We start from the raw sequence: 18,772 nt of genomic DNA, 5'->3' as shown, positions 1-18,772 counted from the left end.
GTGACTAAATAACTAACTGGCCATGTTGGACCACATAAATAGCTATCCTAATTATGGCCAACACTGAATATCATCCGGGACTAGATAACTCCAGTGACTTCCAAGATCCGGATATTCAATGTCAGTGCCTGGATATGGCCCAACACTGAATATCCAGATCTAATTCAACCTGTAGTGGTCAGCATTTAACTATAATGTTTAGTGTATGCTAAAAAAAATGTATGTACAGTATGTGAAATGAAATTAAACTTGCTGTACCCCATCTTGGGTGAATTTCTTCGGAAAGGCAGTATATAAATCTTAATAACTGAATAAACAAATAAATTAGGTTACCTTTCACTATGCTGTTTTAGGTGCTAATACATGCCTAACATAGCAAAAAGAGCCTAACACAGGATGTGCTAACATGTTCCGTGTTAATTTGTAGATGTGTAAGTGCTAACCATGTACTTTTTTTTTTTAGCAGAGGCATGTCAGAGGCAGAGAGCGGTGTTTCTGCCCTAAGCAGTTAGCATATCTACATTACCACATGCTAGCTGGTTAGCACACGGATAACATGGGAGCCCTTAATATGTGGCAGTAAGTGCGCCTGCAGTCATTTTAAAAAATGGCTCTGAACTAATGTCAACAGCAAGGAAATGAGCTCGTAAGTCCTGCTGGCCTCCTGCAGCTGAGGGCCCAACCCTTGGTGAATGTTAGTCATCGCAGGTGAAGATTCCATACCTACTGGCGATAGATTGCAACGCTTTGTCCGTGCCTTTTGCCTATTTTTGTGCACCATAATCCTGACCCTCCATACATCAATAACCCGAACAATCAATATTTATTGTTAGTTTTTTGTACTCTTTTCTTTTGTTCCATAAACTTTACCATTGTTATTGGATCATCTCTTCGTAATACTTACCAATCTGTCTTGCACATTATGCAAGCCAGAAGTGGGGATACATTCTGCAAATCCCAATTCCTAGTATTAAGACTGTCACTTCTACTGATTCCTTGCCCAAGTTGCTGTGAAAATCCAGCCCTGTTAGATCTTCCAGATCTCCATCCAGATTCTTCTGCGCTTCCACCGCCTCAACCATGATCGATGAAAGAGAATTCAGAACGGATACTTAATTTGAGATTTACTGTTGCTGTTTAAGGACATTATAGATTCATACTTCGTTTTATTTTCAGTTTAGCAGTAATCCTGTCTAGATATTGAAAAGGTTTTATTTTTATTTTCCTATTATTTCCTTTATTGTTCTAATTGTTTTTCTAAGAGTTTCCCCGTTATTTCTGTTTATGTAATTTAAATTGAAGTTGATATTGCTCAGATACAAGGGTAACATCAAACCCTAATACTGGCTATGATATCATAATGTAGGTGTAAACCCTGTTAGTATCAACCAGTTGTGCAATTGTTTAACTTTGGTGTAGGCTTACTTAAGCTGCATGTCTTTCTGTAGGTTTGACTAAGCTCCAAGTGGGGTAACGGATATATAAAATGCTTCCCATACTTCCAGGTCATTATGCATATGTCAAGATCCATGCATGTCCTTTGTTAATATAAATATTCCTAGGATTGACCATTTTTGCAGTATTAGGCAACCTCATACTTGCTATCCACTTTTTAGTGCTCATGATTGGATGCTAATGATGAGTAATAGTAAGGTCCAGGAATTCCGACCTGTTTAAGGATTCTGAATACCTACAACCTAAAACAACCTGCAATCAGAGTACTAACCATATATTTGTTGAGCCCATAACAATGCTTAATCAAAACCACTGTTCCTTCCCAAGCCCACTGAGATAGATACATTAGATTATCTCCCCATGCACTATGCAACAGATACACTAGAAGCCATAGAAAGACCTGAAAGTGTTTATTAGTATGATCCACCTGAAATTGCTATTACCTCAAGAGGGGTAACATCAAGATTAAGGCCCAAGGGGTTGGGTAATAAAAAGGGAATTCCATATGCCCAAATAATATATCACCTGAGAATGAAGTTTCCTATCTTGCACCATACCTTCTAACAATTTGTAAGACCAAAGCTCCCCCTCTCGTTTGATAGCTTGCCACCTTCTGGAATGGATGATGACAAGCTTGACGAGCTTTGTGTCACCCCTCTCCAGAGGGGGTGACAAGTGGGGAATGTATAATTATACTACAGCAAGAGGCCCTCACTGGATGCCCACCGGAAGGGTGGAAGGCCAGATTTTAGGACTCAGGCTGTAAAAATACCAGCTAGGTTTAAAAATATATGACTGGCTGAGCAAGGACTTGCTTTTCCTGCAAGTTAATATGTGTTCTAGCTTAAGATCTATCCACTGGAATAGTGGTGGGCCAAGCTACATAGCTTTGTACAGCTGAAAAGCACTGACTAGGCCTGATAACCTACTAATGGCCTTATAGATGAGTCTTAACAAAATCAGGTACAAATTGAATGTAGCACTTATTAAAATGGAGTTTGTCTTCCTATAAGATGAAACTTAGATCATAAGATGATAAAAAAAAAGAGGAAGTGAAACTGATATGCTAAAAATAAGATGTTCTGGCAGAAGAGAAAACATGTTGACAAAAGAGGATATTGCACAATAACTTGCAATAGCTAGAACGGAAGCACCTGGCCGGATAGGAAAATATGATCTCAGAAATTGAGAAATATTAGAAAAAAAGGTACCTCACAATTGACTTGCATTGGGACCTGGGGCTATAAAAGAGATAAGATTTTAAGAGAGAGTTGGAGTCCTCCCCAACACTTCTCGGACGGCAGAGCTCTGTGCTTTTGAACCCAGAATCTGTTTGATGTCTGTACTTGATTGAAAACTTGGTAAGATTAAAGCCTTCTTTCTGAAATCTATCTCTGTCTCTATTTTCTAGTATTCTCCACCTGTCATTTATACTACAAACTAAGCCACATACAAATAATACACACTCTTTGCACTAATTTAAGGACTCATAATATATGTGGGAACATAGATGACCAAGGATTCACTTAGATCCTGATAGACAGAAGGCCATGGTCATGGACATTACCTTTGACTTACGCCTTCTGATACCTGCACAACTGAGATATCACTGGGATGGAATATCAAAAGGATTTAGGCAGGCGGCCCAACACATAGTGGAAGCGCAGACATTTTGGCCCTGGAGAAGGGTATTCCTGGGGCGCAAAGAGGGCCTTTAAAATTTACAATTACCACATGCTAGCTGGTTAGCACACGGATAACATGGGAGCCCTTAATATGTGGCAGTAAGTGCGCCTGCAGTCATTTTAAAAAATGGCTCTGAACTAATGTCAACAGCAAGGAAATGAGACAAAGAAAATGAAGACTTCCAAAGTTTGAAATAGCTAGGACCTTTAATGTAGTTATAGATTCAATCCATCCATGACCCGACACGGCTGTGTTTCGGCGTGTGAGCCTGTAAATATATATTGGTTGGAATACTGGTGGCAAAAGGTGATAATTGGTCTTATATTAAATAAATCACAGTGCCCATATTATCACAAGGCAGTACACCGCCGGTTTTTTTTTGTTTTTTTTTACCGGAGCTGTTCTTTGCCTAGCAGAGCACTGGTGCCTTGTTATAATACAGGCACTGCAATTTATATTATATAGGATCTCAGTCTATCACCTTTTGCCTACCGGTACATGTTTACAGGTTTGCTGACCCCTGAGGCAGACTCGCACGCTGAAACACGGCTATGTCGGGTCCTAGATGGGTTGAATCTGTAACTACATTAAAGGTCCTAGATATTTTAAACTTTGGAAGTCCTCATTTTCTTTGCCTCACTTCCTTGCTGTTGTCTACACATACGTGAGGTTTTGGATTGTCTCCTCCCTTTGTGTTTTTCCTGTGCACTAATGGCAACATCAGTGTATGGCCATTAATGAAATAAATAGAAAATCGGGGGGGGGGGGGGGGGGGGGGTTATAGCACAATCAAAATGACCTTAGCATGCAGGAATGACCCATGTATGGGTGCACATACCACAGCTTAGTTAAAAGGGCCCCTAAATAAATACAGTATGTTTCTATACAGTGGTGACACCCACTATCCAGACTTAGGGGTCCCTTTACTAAGCAATGCTAAAATGAGGAGTGGAGGAGTGGCCTAGTGGTTAGGGTGGTGGACTTTGGTACTGAGGAATTGAGTTTAATTCCCACTTTAGGCACAGGCATCTCCTTGTGACTCTGGGCAAGTCACTTAACCCTCCATTGCCCCATGTAAGCTGTATTGAGCCTGCCATGAGTGGGAAAGCACGGGGTACAAATGTAACAAAAAAAAAAGTGACCTGTGCTATTTTTAGTGCACGTGTTTCCCACATGCTCAGGCCACTTGTAATGTGGCAGTAAAATGGCCGCAATTTCTATTTTCCCCTTATTGGCCACACAATAATTTCCCAAGTAGTGCATGTCCATAAGCGTATGAGCCTTTACCGCCACCTATTTACTAGGCGGTAAAGGCTCCCATGCTAAACCCATGCTAATGGGGCAGGGCACGGTAATTCACCTGTGTTACCCGATTAGCGCAGGGCATGCCTACTCTTCACCTCCAACCACTTCTCTGGCACTAAAAAATATTTAATATCTTTTAGAGTGGGATTGGTGTGTGCTGATCCCAGAACTACTGTGGGATGCCTGAGTGTGTCCCGTGGTAGTACCTTTTTAGCATGTGGAAAGCACATGTTAGAGCCTACCACTGTGTTGTGAAAGGGCCCAAGACCACAGAGTTCTGGAAGAAACCCTGGCTGTGGACTATCACTGAAAATGGGAAAGAATAAAAACAAGAGGACAATCTCTTGGAAATGAAGGCTTATGGTGCCGGATCCCAGGTCTCAGTTTTGCTGGAATTTCAAAAGGTGCAGAAGAGAAATGTTGGACCCCTTAAAAAAAGAAATAATGAGCAAGCTAGGATGGCACACACAGAGCAGTTAATAACAGCGTCTGAAAGCATGACTTACTTCCAAAGGGCAAGAAATAGATTTGTGATCCATTCCTCTTTGAGAAGGCTCAAGGGTTCAGCTGTCCTTCAGCAATCATTCACAGGACCAAAATAAACTAACACAGCAGGTTGTGGCCATCAGAAGCCAAAGCCAAACTCACCGACACAGTTGGTGCAGAAAAGAACTATCACAACATAGGTTCAATTAAGATTTGGGAAAGGAAGTCAGAATTAGTGATAATGAGGAGAATGTTTATCAGAGGACAGGAATTTGTTTGATTTATTCCTTGTTTAGGAAGCAGTTGAAGATTTCGTTGTTTGGTAAAGCTTTTTCTGGATAGCAGGGAGTTTAGACTTTTTTTTTTTTAGTTCAATTATTTTTATTAATTTTATCACAAAGTGACAATGTAAATAAGCAATTATGACATAATAACAAGTTAACATGTTAAGATTATGTACTCAAGCTTATATGAGTTTAGACTTCTGATTGTTTTGCGCTAGTTAAATGCATTTACAGCAATGATTCTATTTTTTCATTTGTGTAACTAGTTTGTATTTTGATTTTTATTATTTTATAATGTTATATAGTTGTAATGTCTGTTTGTTTTAATGGTGTTTGTGATCATGATTATGTTTGTTTTATTATAACCCGCTTGGATGTTACGGTGCAGGCTATACATTTTGTTAAATAAAATAAATAAATAACATTGTATAAATTAAGTAGCAATGGTTACAACACCCCTACCTAAAAGCAAGTATACTCTCAGGGGCTAATGTGCTAAATTGAGCTAGCACCATCCATTAAAGCATGCGTAGAGGGACTGTGGTGTGGCAGCTCTGAGGGGGTTACACAATAGGGAAGTCTGTGTGAGTCTTGAGTGGCAGGAGGAAGAAACCGCCTTCAAAACTTTGATGTAGAGTTGATTTCTCACTCTTGTAATCACTTATATTCAGGGAGTCACCAGGAAACTGCTTTCTAATGCAGTATATTTAGTTAAAACTGTACAGGTCAGTATTGAAATAATTTTCCTGTGGTCAGCATTTTTTTAAAAACACTGACCATGGTGTTTAAATATATTCCATATATTCAAGGCCGCTGTCTGGACAACGAGCAGTATTGAATATAGAGGGACAGTAGTGATCGTCACCAGCTCTGAACAAGGTTCCTCCTCTGTTTCCTATTTGAAAGCTATGGCTTCAGCCATCTTACAGACAAAGCCAGGAAAAGAGATACTCTCTGGGGGAGATATACGTCTCTCAGGTGGCTCAGACGGATCAGATGGAATGCCATAAGACTCCTCAGCTGAGAGGACCTGTGGGTCTTGATCCATCTCCCAGGAGACATCTGAGTCTGAGTCTTCAAAATACTGTTCATGGGAAGTACATGGAAGAGAGTGATGACTAGCACATCGGCTCTGCTTTGAGGTGTGTCGAGGCAGATGAGCCTCCGAAGTTGGAGAAATCTTGTCTGGTGATGTCGACGCATGCGTCAATCGGGTTCATGCTGAATCGGATGGTTGACGCCGAGCCAGCATGCGGGATGTCTCCTGTGGCTGTCTCGCCAATGCATCAATGGGCTGGGATGAGACTGGTGCAAGCACCCTGTAAACCTATATAGACTATGAATGCAATAACCCTGAATAATCCTTGAGCGTACCCAGATTTCCTCCAGCATCAATACCAGCTAAAAAAACTGGTGTGGAAGCAGCCAGAATTATAGCCTGTGCAGGCACAGGAGACCTCAAAGATCTAGAAGGCTCTCGCTGAGAAATGAGCTGGAGAGGAAAGAAGTCACTGCAGGATGGACACTTCCCCTGCATCAAGGACTTTATTACAGGGGAGGAATGGGCAGAATGCCTGGAGGGAGAATGATGGCGATGCTTCGTAGCTTTTTTATGCTGCAGGTCCTTCGATGCGTGCAGCACCAATGATGAGGATGTAGAGTCCTTATGGGTAAACGATATCGAGTCCAATGTTGGACCTTCTCAATTCTGCGTCGGTGCACCCTATGTCGATGCCGATGCAAATGTAGTTTCTGCAACAAGTATCAAATCACCTGCAATGCTCAATGTGGATGCTGATTTTGATGCAGAACCAGGCAGAGGCTACACTGTATGTCCCGGTGCTCTGGACCTAAGCACTGAACATACTAAATATGGGAGTCTGTGACTGAAATAGTCCTGTTACACTGAGTACACTTCTTAAAACCACTTGGCACCCTTGTTGACATGGAGGGAAAATGGCCAATGCTAGATCAAAAGGCTCTATGGCCCAAGGAGCTCGAGTTGCATACCCCAAAATGGTTGCTGCTTCCCAGGCAAAAGGTCCAAAAGGCCGAAAATTGAAAAATTAAAAATAATTGACAAAAATGTAGGGCCCCTTTTACCAAGCTGCAGCAAAAGGAGGCCGGCACTGGTGTCAGCACATGTTTTACATGCGCGCCGAGGCCCCCTTTTACCGCAGCTGGTAAAAGGGAAGTCTCACCGTCCTGCAGGAAATGGCCATGTGGCAAGTACTGCACTTGCTGCACAGCCATTTCGGGGACAGCCTTTTCCGTCACCCATTTAGGTGGCCGTAAGGGTTCCCGCATTAACCCAGCAGTAACCGGGTAGCACATGGCACTACTACTACTACTATTTAGCATTTCTATAGCGCTACAAGGCGTACGCAGCGCTGCACAAACGTAGAAGAAAGACAGTCCCTGCTCAAAGAACTGCCTGATTACCACCGGGTACACTCCGGCACTACAAAAATAAATACATTTTGTAGCACCTGAAATGACGGTGCACTAGGGTTGGAAGTACCGCCAGACAGCTGCAGTAGCTTGGTGGTACTTCCTGTATAGCGAGTGGTAAGCCCGCATTGGGCATACCGCCGCATAGTAAAATGAGCCTGTATAATTTAAACAACTTAATACTGAAAAAAAGAACATGAAGAAAAAAATGTCCCGAAAAAAGGGAAGGCACCAAAAAGGCAAAAGTTTGATGAGCTGAGGAGAGATTAACGTCACCCACATGTGAGAATATTGTGTCTGCTTGTCCACAGGGAACAGCTTTTACATATCTCATAAGCCTCTAATTATAGTATAATACATTGAAATCCAGATGTTACCATATTTTGACTACAACAGTGTTTAAAAGTTGATAAAGTACATGTGTCTGGATCATCCTCATTCATTTTTAGAAATTTAGATGGAGAAAACAGATGTAAGACAGGAAAAGCTCTCATTAGGTTGCTTATGGAACTGTCAAACTGCACTCTCTTTTCCAAAGTGCTAGAAGCTTGGCAAGCTCTGGGCTCTTCTACTCTTTGCTGAAGACTTCACTCTGTGCCAGGAAAGTCCTGCAAACATGTTCCTTTAATTACCTTGCTTCTTTGCATAGATTCCCCCATTAACAGTGGCAAATGCAGGAGCATTAGTACAAAAGCACTGCAGGTTCATATCCCACCATGGTTCCTTGTGATCTTGGGCAAGTCACTTATCTCTCCATTTCCTCAGGAAGAACCATGAGATTGTAAGCCCTTGGGGGACAGGGGAATACCTACTGTACCTTCTTACCTTGATCGACTACTAAAAAAGGTATGCGCTAAATGCAAACTCCCTTCCCTTCAATAATAAATTTGACAAAAAGAAAAACTATATTAAATGCAAAACCTTAAAGATGAAGACAAAGAGCTGTAGAACGTTTGCCCATTTATCAAGTGTGGTGTGTTGTCAAATATTTCGTACTGAGCAATCCAATCTGAGAACTGAAGTGGTCAAACTCTGAGCTGATTAACAAGTTAGCAATCAAGTAATAGGAACCTAGGGAAGATTTCACTTCCTAATCCATTGAATCTATCTGTCAACATATAGCAACAAAAGGCAATATATATTCAGACTCATAGCACTTAATGCTGCTTACTCATCCGTAAGTACTTTGAAAATGTGTTTAGGTTTCAGAGCCCGAAGTCTATTCCAAGAATGAGCAGAAAGAACCAGGCACACCCATTAAAGGAGGGCCGACCACAACCGGGCTGAAGGCCAGCGAAGACAGAAGTGTGGGGGAGGGTACAGGGAGGGCCTAGCTAGAGAGCAGAGGTAGTAGTGGGAGGGAAACAAGGGGTAGCAAGGGGAGGGGGCAGGAAAGAAGGGGAGGAGCAAGGGAGGAGGAGAGAGGAATTTGAACTGCACAGGAAGTCCTTTTGAATTTGGAAGCAGGAGAAGAGCAACGCCCACCCGCCCACCCACTTGAGAGGCAAGATTTGTCGCAGCGAGGCGTTAGACTACAATGTTTACGCACAGCCAGCAATGGGTACACAGCAGCTTGACACATAACAGTTACAAGTTTGGGGTAACTACTGCTGCAGAAAGAGTTGTGTGGAAAATTATCAAGTTGATGCAAATGGTAGGCTTGCATGTGAGCAGCCTTGTTATAAGGAAACAACGTGTATACAGCTTGTCTCCTGGCTTGGGCGGCCGGGAGGCCTAGAACGTCATTTTGTAAATGTGGTAGGTGCCTCCTTCAATGGGAAACAACGTGTATACAGCTTGTCTCCTGGCTTGGGCGGCCGGGAGGCCTAGAACGTCATTTTGTAAATGTGGTAGGTGCCTCCTTCAACGGGAGACACCAAGTGACGTCGGGTGCTTGGAAAACAGCACAGGGGGCCACAGGGGCTTGGTACGGCTTGGCCTGTGGCCCAGAATATGCAACTACGTGTAGAAACTGTGTACCCGGGTAGAAATGCATGCTGGCATAATGATTAGTAGAAGATGTAATGTAATTTGTTTAAGTTGTAACAATTTTGATGTTCCTGGCTGCGGCCAAAATAAATCCAATTCTATCGAAGATACGGCTTGTAGTGTGGTATTGAAGGGGGTGGGGGTTGATACGTCTGAGTGTGTGCCGAATGCCCGAGTTGTGGCTGATTTCAGCATTCACTTGAATGAAAATGTACAGATTTGAGTTTGTCCTACTGTTCTTCCCAGTTCACTTAGTAAGCTACTTTCCATATGATTGAAATCTCAGCTTGAAAATATCAGCAGGACATTCTGTCAAACAGCCAGCATGCAGAGCCACTAACATAGATAGAAAGCTCCTTCTGTTAAGTCATTTGTCTGAATGAAACATTCATTCTTGTTACTGCAATATGTTAAAAAGGACAGGGGTTTGTTTATAAAACTGCATTGCAGCTAATGTGCAAGTAATGTGGATTTACTAAGGCTGACAAAATATGTAAGAATCCCTAAAATGCTCATGTTATTTTAAAACACATCAACAATTCAGATATTCAAGAGAGCAATGTTAAAGAGTCCATTCATAATAATTGTGGCCATCTAGCAGATAACTTCTGAGAGGAGGCAACTCCAGGGTCTCCCCTATAAAGTGTACTCCAGTACTGATGACCCTTCGCCCATATAAAAACACCCATCTCTTGAAAAGCCTCCCCTAATTCAGCAGCCAAGGCCAACAAACCTGGCTGCACACCTAGCTCCTCCCCTGCCACTTGGCCAATCCTTGACTTAGTTCTAGCATTTAAGTTATAATGTTTAAACTTTACCTACTGTGACATCATAACATGCTAGAAATAGTCAGTTGAATTCTGCTAGACCACGTTACTTTATTTACTTTTATTTATTTATTGCATTTGTATCCCACGTTTTCCCACCTCTTTGCAGGCTCAATGTGGCTTACAATACATCATGAATACTGGAAATGAGAAGAGGATATACATTTGGTTTTACAGAAGGATTTGGGGTTACATGGTCATGAAGTACAAGATAGTGGTATTACAGAAGACATTATTAGACCTTAAAAATACAAGATTGTGGTATTAAAAAAGACATTATCAGACAATAGAAATACAAGATAGTGGTGTAGCAGAGACATTCCACTCAAGAGTGTTTTTAACACCGATTGTATTATCACAACTTTGTACACAATAATGTTCTCTATAAAATGATGGTTCAAATGCTGGTTTAATATTGGCTGTACTCTGCCTATAACTTGACGGTTAAACGGATTATAAATGCCAGCGTTAAATTAAAGGGGCCCTACCAGGGGACTTTCCAACGTGCTAAGCCCATTTCCTGTGTGGCCGTAAAATAGGCATTGTCTATTTGTTGAATTTCTAGCTCTGTGCTAATGTTAGCATTAGCACACAACCATTTAAAAAAAATTAACATAGGAGCACTAACCATCTCCTATTTAGGAGAGATAAGGGCTCCTATATTATGGACCATTTATAAGAGGCATATTTTCAAAGCACTTTGGGAGGCTAAGTTCCATAGGTTTCTATGGAACTTTGGGAGGCTAAGTGCTTTGAAAATGAGCCCCTAATTTAGTATGCCAGTAATGTCAGTGAGCTAGCTGAATACGGCTTCCACGCCCATTCTCCACTCCCAACATGCCTCTCCTAAAATAAATATCTCATGTTTAACACGCACAAATGGCAAAACTAATGCAGAACGCTTTAGCATGTCCTGTGTTGGGCCATTCTTCCTGCATTAAGTACACATTGAGGCTCATTTTCAAAGCACATAGACTTACAAAGTTACATATGTTACCATCAGGCTGATGTTTGAAAGAGAAAAATGTTTAAAAAGTGGCATAAAGCAGCATTTAGATGATTTGCTGGCCAAAACATTCAAACTGCTATTTTCAAAACCTATTTTGCAGACGTTTATCTATGCATGTCGTCTGCAGTCCGGCCAAATCACAAGGGGGTGTGTCAGGGGTGGGATTAGGGCATTCATAACACTTAGATGTTTTCCTGCCATAATGGAACAAAACAAAAATGTCCAGGAATAAAACTAAGATGTTTTGAACTAGACCAGTTTTATTATAAGCTACAAAAAGGTGCCTTAAATGATCACTGGAGGAATAAAAGCATAACTTACTACTACTACTACTATTTAGCATTTCTATAGCGCTACAAGGCGTACGCAGTGCTGCACAAACATAGAAGAAAGACAGTCCCTGCTCAAAGAGCTTACAATCTAATAGACAAAAAATAAATAAAGTAAGCAAATCAAATCCCTTACTCCCCCAGTGGTCAGTGACCCCCACCCCACCCTACCCTACCCTACCCTACCCTTCAAAGATGTGAAAGAAACAGTACATAACAGCCTCTTAGTCAGCTTCAGATGTTATGGCCAGTCCTATTACAGCAGCAAGCAGGTCCCTGGAGTAGCCTAGTGGTCAGGTCAGTGCACTATGGAGAAGGAGACCCAGGCCCATAATCCATTCTAACTGTTACACTTGTGGTGGAAAGTGTGAGCCCTCCAAAACCTACCAAAAACTTACTGTACCCACATATAGGTGACACCTGCAGACATAAGGGCTATTGTAGTGGGGTACAGTTGAGTACAGTACGTTTTTGGTGGGTTTTGGAGGGCTGGGATATCTGTGATGCTAGTCTACTAAGAATGCTGGCACCCAGATGTCCCAATGGCTTGTTTTTGTGCGTTTTTCCCTTGGACACTTGTGGTGGAAAGTGTCAGCCTCCCAAAACTCACCAAAAATCTACTGTACGCACATATAAGTGACACCTGCAGCCATAAGGGCTATAGTAGTGGTGTACAGTTGGGTAGAGTAGGTATGTGGTTTTTTTTTTTTGGAGGGCTCACTATACAATATAAGGGAAGAACAGTGAGATATGTACCTTGGAGCTGTTCGGTAAAGACCACTATAGTGCCCCCTAGGGTACCCCATTGCTCCGCTGGGATGTCTCTGTGGCTAGTCTACTAGGAATACTAGCTCCTCTTACATCCCAATGGCCTTGATTTTGTGCGTGTTTCATGTGGACTTTTTTTTTTCCAAAAATGGACCAAAAAGATAAATGCACAGAGCACAAAAACATCTAGCAAGTGGCCATTTTCGGAGAAAAAAAGACATTTTGCTATTTTGAACATTGCTATATTCGCTTTTCAGTTTCTGGACATTTTCAGCAAAACGTCCAAACTCAGACTTAAACGTCATATCAAAAATGCCCCTCCATGTAACTTTGTAAGTCTATATGCTTTGAAAATGAGCACCATTAGCACTTAAGATAGATTAGTAAAAGAATCCCTTAGTCTGTCACCAGCAAATGGTTTATTGACCCTTATTCTTGTACTTCTTAGAAGTACTTTTTCAAGAGTATTTATATAAAATGGATACATACTACAATCTGTATTTAATACTTGCCACTCTTAGAAACTAGTTTCACAATGCAGAGTGAACCATCTCTATGCAGCCTGGAATATGTTAACACTGTTTAAGATATACTATGGGGAAAGTGGACTTATACTGCTCTGTGTGAGGTATAAATTTGAAGTGTGTGTGTATTTAATGTAAGCTGCTGACATTCAGTTATTTGTATAAATGTATGCTTTAGCCTAGGAATAACCATGTGAACAGCACTACAATGTGATAATCATTTCAACTGTTTATTATTCTAGTAGTGCATTCAGATATGTGGGTTATAAATGTTTTAAATAAATTAGGGCTGTACATTTAACGCATTAATAATGTGATTAGCGCGTTAAATGTTTAACTCACGTTAACATTTTTTAATGCATTAACGCCATCACTGTCTCTCCCCCACCAGCATGCACCTCTTCTTACCTCTCCTCTATCTGTTACAGAGCGACGCTTTGGGCTGGGTGAAAAGCAGCATTGCGCTCACTGCAGCGATGAGGAGTAGGGAGAAGGAGCTGTAGAGGAGAGGGGTCTGCTGAGATGCCGTACCGAGAGGAAAGGCTGAAGCATCTAGGGCTCTTCAGCTTGGAGAAGAGAAGGCTAAGGGGAGATATGATAGACGTCTATAAAATAATGAGTGGAGTGGAACAGATAGACATGAATCATTTCTTTACTCTTTCCAAAAATACTAGGACTAGGGGGCATGCGATGAAGCTACAAAGTAGTAAATTTAATATGAATAAGAGAAAATATTTCATCACTCAATGTGTAATTAAACTCTGGAATTCATTGCCAGAGAATGTGGTAAAGGCGGTTGGCTTAGCGGGGTTTTAAAAGAGTCTGGATGGCTTCCTAAAGTAAAAGTGCCTTTATTAAATTGACTTGGGAAAATCCACTGCTTATTTCTGAGATAAGCAACATAAAATGTATTGACCTTTTCTGGGATCTTGCCAGGTATTTGTGACCTGGATTGGCCACTGTTGGAAACAGGATGCTGGGCTTGATGGACCCTTGGTCTGTCCCAGTCTGGCAATATGTACTTATGAGAGGTAAGAAGAGGTGCCAGCTGAAAGGTGCTTCCAGAAAAACGGAAGAGAGAGGGAGAGAGAGAGATGCGGATCACAGCTGGGGGAGGGGGCTGGGGGAGAAAAAAGAAGACAGAGAGAAAGATGTGGACCATGGTGCAGATGGGGGCTGTGGGAGAAAGAGGAAGCAGAAAAAGGAAGACCTATAATCATGTACTCAAGGAATAAAAACTTGAAAGAGACACTCATACCCTCAGCCCTGCCAGATCGTACAAGGAGGAATGGATTACACAGGATATACAACTTGTGGAAAGTGCTTGCATGCAGACATAGTTTAATTCTGGATAAGTTTGTGCATTTTATTACCAATCAAGTTTATCCTCAGTTGTGTATATCATTATTTGCCCATGCAACTTACTGTACGTTGGAAAGATCAATAGAATGGTGAAGACAAGAATAATAGAACACAGGAGTTGTGTCAATAGAAACATTCAATCCGCACCCATTGTCTCACACTGGTATGAGGCCAATCATGCGACAGATGAGATTAAGTTCTTTGTGATTAAACAGATTAAGCCAAGATTGAGGGGAGGTGATGTGGAGGAGCATTTTCGATAGTGCATGTAAGTCAGACTTTGGACGTTTTGCATTAAACATACCAAATCCGAATAGGAAATATACCCATTTTTGAAAAAAAAAAAATGCCTGTCTTTTTATATATATATATATATATATATATATATATATATATATATATATATATATATATATATATATATATACTGTTTTGAACTATGTTTTGTGCTTTGTGTGTTTATCTTTTTAGGCCATTATTGGAAAAAAAAACCAAACGTGTCTAGTAGCGCAATAGAAATGATAAGTAGTAGTAGTAGTAAAAACGTACAAAATTGGGATGTAGGAGGGGCCAGCATATTTAGCAGACTGGTCCCCCAAACATCACAAGAGAACAATGGAGCACCCTAGGGGGCACTGCTGTGGACTTCATACAAATGCTCCAGGCACACATCTCACTACTGCTCCCTTATCTTGTCTGCTGAGCCCTCCAAACCCACCTAAAACCCACTACCCACAACTGTACATCACTACAATAGCCCTTATGGGTGAAGGGGGTACCTATATAGGGGTACAGTAGGTTTCTGGTGAGTTTTGGAGGGCTCACAGTTTCCACCACAAGTGTAAAAGTAAGAAGGAGGTATGGGCCTGGATCCATCTGTCTACAGTGCACTGCTCCCATCACTACTCCATGGACCTGCATGCTGCTCTATTGGACCTGGCTATAACATCTGAAGCTGTCATAAAGGCTGGTGAGTACTATTTTCATTCACATTTTTTGGGGTGGGAGGGGGTCATTGACCACTGGGGGAATAAGGAGGGTCATCCCTGAAACCTTCCAGTGATCATCTGGTCATTTACGGCACTTTTTGTGTCCTATAAGTTAGAAAAACAGGTCTAGAACAAAACGTTGAAGTTATCGCTCTAGTCGTTTTGGATTTGCTCCATTATGGATATACAATGTCCAAGTTTTTGCACGACCTAACCCCACCTTTGAAACGCCCCTGACATGCCCTCTTGTGATTTGGATGCACTGCAGATGAAATGCATAGACAGACATCTGTAAAGAAGGTTTCAACAATGCCAATTTGGATGTTTTGAAAAGAAATCTATCCAAATGGTGCTTTATGAAACCTTTTGAACGTTTTTCTATTTCAAAAATGAGCCCAATAAAGACTTTATTATTACAAAAAGAACAATTCAATCTTCAGCTCAATCGAGTTTACTGCAAAACTCTTCTGCGTATACGCCAAGCACATTCCTCCTCTTGTTTTTGCTTTATAATACCATTTCCGATGAGCATTAGTGAGCTAGTTTTCTGCGCTGTTCCAGGGGTATGGGTTCTGTGTGGTTGGCTTTACCGCGGGAGTTCTGAGCATCAGCCCATTAGTAACTACAGTATACAGTGGCTCAATTGATCACTTGTAAAAAAGAAATTTGATAACACAACTTCTATTCTTATAAATTTACATTGACTTCCAATTGTAGTTTGAATTTCATTTTAACTGTTGTGTTTGGTCTACAAGGCTTTTCATGTGGAAGTTCCCTTGTATCTTTTGCATAAATTGGAGGAGAGAGCTTCCAGAGCTTTGTGGGCCTCCCAGCAACTCTTATTGAAGTTGCCATCATTGATTGTTGTTAAGCTAACCACCAGAAACAAGGTATTCTGTTATGCTGGCCCTGTTTTGTGGAATAGCTTGCAGATTGAATAATGTACTATTTCTAGTTATTTTAGTTTCCACAAAGCCTTGAAGACTTGGGGCCCTGTTTACTAAGCTGCTCTAGAGGCGAATTAGTGTTTTTAGCGCACGCTAACCATTAGTGTGTGCTAAACATGTAGATGCCCATAATATTCCTATGGGTATCTACACAGCACACGCTAATTTTTAGCACACACTAAAAACGCTGGTGCACCTTAGTAAACAGGGCCCTTGGCTTTTTCAACAAAGTTTTGATTAGTATGATCTTTTTAAATTTGAATTTATGTTGGCTTTGCGTTGTGGAATAGTCTGCAGATTGAATTGAGCACTATTTTCAATTTTTGGTTTTGTAAGCCTTGAAGCCCTGGCTCTTTTAATCATTGTTTTGGAAAAGATTAGTATGATCTTTTAAAATTGAATTTTATTTCTAGGGATTAAAATGACTACCTTAGTTATTTTATTTTGCAGGGGGCGGGAGGGTTTCTTATTATTTGTATTGATTTTTCTTTTATCTTATTTTACTTTGTATTGAATCAGTAATTCATTTTAAGTGCATTCTGTATTTTGTATCTTTTCTTTGTTCTGTAAACTGATTTAATACTTCTGTGTTAAGCAGTATATAAAGTTTTACGATCAAATCAAATCAAATCAAATCATACTGCCCAGAATACTTGACAGGGTGCATTATCTTTCCACTGCTGTCTCCTCACTGCCTCTGTCTCTGGTATTCACTTTCCTCCAGTCTATTCACCAGGTTTGTCTCTCTGGTAAATCAGAGTGCTGCACCGAAAGAGAATGCTGTCTTTCACCCTTGGATCACAAAGGGTAGCTAACATATAAGCATTCTCCTTGGAGAGAGATTTCAACCCTTTTTGCAACTCCAGCCACAAGGGCTCTATCAGCACCAACGCCTCTGATGTCAGTTCCAGTCACTGCCTAAAACCTTCTAACTTTGTCTCCAGGGTATTCACTAAGGGAAACGTAATGCCTGCATGTTTACAGGGCAGAGTGTAGGAGGGGAAAAATGGAAGGTATACATTAGCAGGGGGAAAAAAAGGTTCAGAATAGATAGAGCCCATTGCTACTGCCTAATTCAGTTTATACATGCGGAGGGCAATTTTGTTACAGGTCACCTCAGCTTGGAGGGTAAGCAGGCACTTATTTTTAGTTTATTTTATAAAAATATAGGCACCTATGTGTCTTTATAAATTACGGTGGTAGTGGGGGGGGGGGTGATGGAAGAATTCATGACTAGGCTGAAGTCATGGACATCTATGCCTGTTCAGAAACAGATGTAACTATCAGTACACAAAGTGAGCACGTATCCACATATTTTAGAAAATACACACATAAATCATGATTGTGCCCACACGCTACCCAGACTCCACCCCTTTTACAAATGTAATGGGTTAATTATATGAAAGCATTTTTATGCATTAAGAGTTTTTATAAAATTACTAGAGCAGTGTTTCCCGAGTCGGTCCTAGAGTACCCCTTGCCAGTCAGGTTTTCAGGATATCCACAATGAGTATGCATTAGAGAGTTGCACGGGGACAGAAATCCAACCCGTCCCCGCCCGTCCCTGCCCGTCCCCACAGGAATCCAACCCATCCCCATTCGTCCCCGTGGGGAATTTAACCCATCCCCACCCATCCCCACAGGGAATATAACCCGTCCTCGCCCATCCCCACGAGAATTTAACCTGTCCTCACCCAGTCCCGCAAGAATTTAATGGTACATTAAAAAAAATTGCTGTCAGCTCTCTCAGTCTCTCTCTGGGTTTGAGCCGCAGCACTGCAGGCAAGGAAGGAACGGAAGTTGGAACACTCTGGTGCGCACATGTAAGACTTCTCTGATTCAGTGGCACTGTGTGCTAGGAGATTGTCACATGCACGCGACAGTAGGTCAGGTGACATCTGAGGCTCGTGCCTATGTCAGAGCTGAGGTCTGCACATCAGCCCAGGAGCAGAGAGGATTAATAGTAACATAGTAAATGACAGCAAATAAAAAACGGATCGGTCCATCCAGTCTGCCCAATAGTCACAATCATTATCAATTCATGCTTAAATCAACAATGAATGTGATATTATATACTTGATTATGGTCTTTCTGTGGAGTTTCTGGGATATAGACCATAGAAGTCTGCTTGGCCCTATCCTTATGTTCCAACTGCTGGAGTAGCCCTTGAAGCCCACTCCAGCCTATTCATCTTCTCATTTGCTGGACACAGACCGTAAAGGTGTATCCAGCACTGTCCTCATGTTCCAGTCACTAAAGTTGATGTCTAAACCCTTTCCAGCCCATCCTAAACCAGATTGCCATATATGAGACACAGACCGTACAGGTTTCCCGCTATCAGCCCTAGTTTATCACAGCCAC

General features: G+C 41.4%; 1 protein-coding gene across 4 annotated transcripts in view; it reads right to left on the bottom strand.

The window, feature by feature from the left end:
* Positions 1-18,772, bottom strand: part of PLCB1 (phospholipase C beta 1) — a 1,287,346-nt gene that overhangs the window by 930,161 nt on the left and 338,413 nt on the right. The window contains exon 1 of one of the 4 annotated variants that reach the window (XM_030196319.1): positions 4,689-4,824. The exons of the other annotated variants lie outside the window; for them this stretch is intronic. The gene's annotated coding sequence lies outside the window, so the exon portion shown is untranslated. Of the gene's footprint in view, positions 1-4,688; positions 4,825-18,772 lie in introns of those variants that run through there. 4 annotated transcript variants of the gene reach the window in all.

Source organism: Microcaecilia unicolor, chromosome 3 (assembly GCF_901765095.1).
Source record: "Microcaecilia unicolor chromosome 3, aMicUni1.1, whole genome shotgun sequence".
Taxonomy (NCBI): Eukaryota; Metazoa; Chordata; class Amphibia; order Gymnophiona; family Siphonopidae; genus Microcaecilia; species Microcaecilia unicolor.
The sequence above is the reverse complement of the archived record's forward strand: the minus strand, read 5'-3'. Positions and strand labels throughout refer to the sequence as shown.